This window comes from Rhinopithecus bieti, unplaced genomic scaffold (assembly GCF_001698545.2).
Source record: "Rhinopithecus bieti isolate Rb0 unplaced genomic scaffold, ASM169854v2 scaffold_12007, whole genome shotgun sequence".
NCBI classification, from domain to species: Eukaryota; Metazoa; Chordata; class Mammalia; order Primates; family Cercopithecidae; genus Rhinopithecus; species Rhinopithecus bieti.
The window spans coordinates 38,771-42,773 of NW_016806912.1; the positions used below are offsets into that span (position 1 = coordinate 38,771).

The 4,003-nt window shown below is 40.0% G+C and overlaps 1 pseudogene; it reads right to left on the bottom strand.

The window, feature by feature from the left end:
• Positions 1-747: 747 nt before the first annotated feature.
• Positions 748-1,860, bottom strand: LOC108533764 (ubiquitin carboxyl-terminal hydrolase 12 pseudogene; annotated as a pseudogene).
• Between the last annotated feature and the right edge of the window lie 2,143 nt (positions 1,861-4,003).

The window sequence follows — 4,003 nt, forward strand, 5'->3', positions numbered from 1 at the left end:
ATATGCTCAAATTTACTGACAGAATCATGAACACTTCATAGAATACTTAGACTCTACCAGTTTTAAGTAAAATAAATAAGGAATAAATTATAATTACAAAGCCAGTCTTTCCCCTTGGGGAAACAAAAAGCCACGTTTGACCAATTGCTCTCTACATATACATATACTGTACATTATTATAAGCTTCTTCAGAGAAGCAAAACATCTTTGTCTTCCCGACACTGGATTATCCAGCATGTTAATTTTCATATCAGGAAGGCAACTGGAAGTGCTAGACCCAAAAGTATTTCTGGTTTCCTCTTGAAAAGACCACTGAATATGCTTCTATACATACTGAACCAGGCAAATTTATGCAGTGTGTTCAACATCATCTCCTTATCAATACAGCACAGATTCCGATTCTTTCTACTGCACCCCCAAGGAATTCAAAACATTATTGGTGCAATTAATAAAGAGAAAATATGTGTCAATGATTGGAAGGCTGTTTTACAAGAGGAGCTGGTATCTCTGATTTTACCTCCTTGTTGTATGGAACTGTGCAGACAGCATGATACCTGAGCAAATAAATCAACTACCATAATTGGAAGGGCTTGTCAATCCATCGTCTTTGCTTTATCATGTGCAAAGTGTGCTACTGCATCCTGAGTTTCCTGCATTTCTCTTTTCTTGAAAAATCAGTGCTTGACCCTTTCCAACATAACCAGAGAAGAAATGAGGCAGAAAGTATCTCTTCATCACCGTTCCGCCTCAGTCCTGAGACTGATAGGAAAGGATGTAACCAGACTCAGAGTTCTTTGAGTATCTGATGTCAACCCGAAGAATTCTTCAATAGCTTGCGCAACTATTTTTTCTACAATGTCGTCATCAAACAACAACCAAAAATCATGACTCTCAACTATTGCAATATAATGGCCTCGCTTGGGACTACTTCCACAGTGAACCACAACAGCAACAAGGTCGTACATTCTGTCTGGATTGGTGGCATAACCTGAAGTGTTAAATAGACAAAGTTCTAAAGGAAAAACTACCCGGTAAGAGAGTTTTGTATAGCGATGAAATTGATCCATATATTTAAATCTCTTCAAGTGTAGAGCTAGAATCATGGGTAGTTTTTAAACTTTCATCCGTTTATGTGCTTCCTGTTTGCTGCGACACTCTTCACAGTAATACTTGTATTCACCACACAGAGTTTCTGTGTTGCCGAAACCCCTTAGGCAGTGAGTAATTGATGTATTTTGTTCCAGGTCAACAGAAAGGTCTAAAAAAATCTTCATCTTTACTGCTTATAGTTTCACAAGTAAGATATCTGGTTTCATTAGTTAATGTTTCCTGAAAAATCTCATGAACCCACGTTGGGTCTGGTGTGCTGTTATTATTTTCATTATCAATATTACCATTAGGTAAGCGACCATTTTGTTTTTCCTGCTTTCTCTCTTCTTGTAAAATATCAGCAATTGTATTTAGTAGATAATTCAAGAATTCATGGACATCTTGTTGCAAGATGTTGTCAAAAAGCTCATTTTCTTTCCGTAATCTTGTGATGAACTTCTTAGGAGGTATTACTCCAACTTTTTTCTTCTGAGTGGCTATGCTATGAAAGAGATCTGCTAAGCATGTAAGAAGGCTCTCCTTTGTCCTGGGTTGACTCTCACATACAAGAACTTTTTCCCGAAATGGACAACAAAAGTAAAGTGCTTGAAGAACTGAATTGCAGTAGCAGGTATTCCCAAAATTGATTAATCCAAAATAATGCTCATTGACCGGAAACTGTTCTGGACCAATCTCTTTCTCTAGCGTTGAAGCATTGGCGCCCATGGTACAGATGGAGGCGAATTTGGAGACTGTCACTGGAATTTCCATCCGGCCAGCGCCAACTTCCAGCCAATCACAGCGGTGGAGGTGAGCCGGGGAGGAGGGGAGCCGGCCGCTTGCTTGCACCACAGCCCGCGAGCGGACCCCGAGCCGCTACGGACTCACGCACCAAGCCCACTGGACCTCCGCTGCCGTCATCGCAGCCGGACCCTCAGGCACTCCAGGCCTGGGGTCCCAGCCCCTGCCTGCCGGCTGCCTTTTTTTTTTTTTTTTTTTTTTTTTTTTTTTGACGGAGTTTCGCGCTCTATTGCCCAGGCTGGAATACAGGCGCGTGCCACAACGCCCGGCTAAATTTTGTATATTTAGTAGAGATGTGGTTTCACCATGTTGTTGGTCAGGCTGGTCTCGAACTCCTGACCTCGTAATCCACCCTCCCAAAGTGCTGAAATTACAGGCGTGAGCCACGGCTCATGGCCCCACCCTGTAGTATATTTTGAAGTTGGGTACTGTGATGTTTTCAGTTCTGTTATCTTTGCTTAGGATTGCCTTAGGTATTCAGGCTCTTTTTTGATTCCATATGAATTTTATAATAGCTTTATCTAATTCTTTCAAGAATATTATTGGAAGTTTGATAGGAATAGCATTGAATCTGTAAATTGTTTTAGGCAGTATGATCATTTTAATGATATTGATTCTTCCTGTTCATGAGCATGGTATGTTTTTCCATTTATTTGTGTGATCTCTGATTTCTTTCTGCATTGTTTTGTTATTCTCATTGTAGAGCTCTTTCACCTAACTGGCTAGCTGTATCATTCTTTTTGTGGCAGTTGTAAACGCAATTGCATTCTTGATTTGGCTCTCAGCTTGCCTGTTTGTGAATAGGAATGCTAGTGATTTTTGTGCATTGGTTTTGTATTCTGAAACTTTGCTAAAGATGTTTATCAGGTTAAGAAGCTTTGAGGCCATGACTATAGGGTTTTCTAGATATAGAATCATGTCTTCTGCAAATAGGGATAGTTTGACTTTCTCTCATCCTATTTGGATGCCATTTACTTATTTCTCTTACCTTATTTCTCTGGCCAGGACTTCCAATACCACGATGGACAGGTGTGGTGAGACAGGGCATCCTCATCTTGTGCCGGTTTTCAAAGGGAATACATTCAGCTTTTGACTGTTTAGTATGATTTTGTCTGTGGATTTAGGATAGATAGTTCTTACTATTTTAAAGTTGTTCATTACTGGGCAAAATATAGGAAAATCAATATAGTAAAATAAAAGGAATAGAAGTTGTTCTACCACAAAGACATATGCATGTATATGTTCATTGCAGCACTATTCACAATAGCAAAGACATGGAATCAACGTAAATGCCCATCAATGACAGATTAGATAAAGAAAATGTGGTACATATATACCATGGAATACTATGCAGGCAGAAAAAAAAATATTATATCCCTTCTGGGAGCATGAATGGAACAGGAGGCTATTATCCTAGCAAACTAATACAGGAACAGAAAACCAAATACTGTATGTTCTCACTTATAAGTGGAAGCTAAATAATGAGAACACATGGAAACAAAAAGGGGAACAAGAGATACTTAGGCCTGCTTGAGGCTGGAAGGTGGAAGGAGAAAGAGGATCAGAAAAAATAACTATCGAGCACTATACTTAGTACCTGGGTGACAAAATTTGCACCACAAGCCCCTATAACATGAGTTTGTCAATATAAAAAACTTGCACATGTACCCCTTAACCCAAAATAAAACTTTTTTTAAAAAAATTTTACTTTACCCGGCCTGGCGCGGTGGTTCACGCCTGTAATCCCAGCATTTTGGGAGGGCGAGGTGAGTGGATCATGAGGTCCAGAGTTTGAGACCAGCCTGACCAACATGGTGAAACCCTGTCTCTACTAAAAATACAAAAATTAGCCTGATGAGGTGGCACGTGCCTATAATTCCAGCTACTCAGGAGGCTGAGGCAGGAGAATAGCTTGAACCTGAAAGGCGGGGGTTGCAGTGAGTGGAGATCACGCCATTGCACTCCAGCCTGGGTGACAGAGCAAGACTCCATCTAAAAAAAAAAAAATTCTTAAGTTCTGGAATACATGTGCAGAATGTGCAGGTTTCTTATATAGGTATACATATGCCATGGTAATTTGCTGCACCTATCAACCCATCATCTAAGTTTTAAG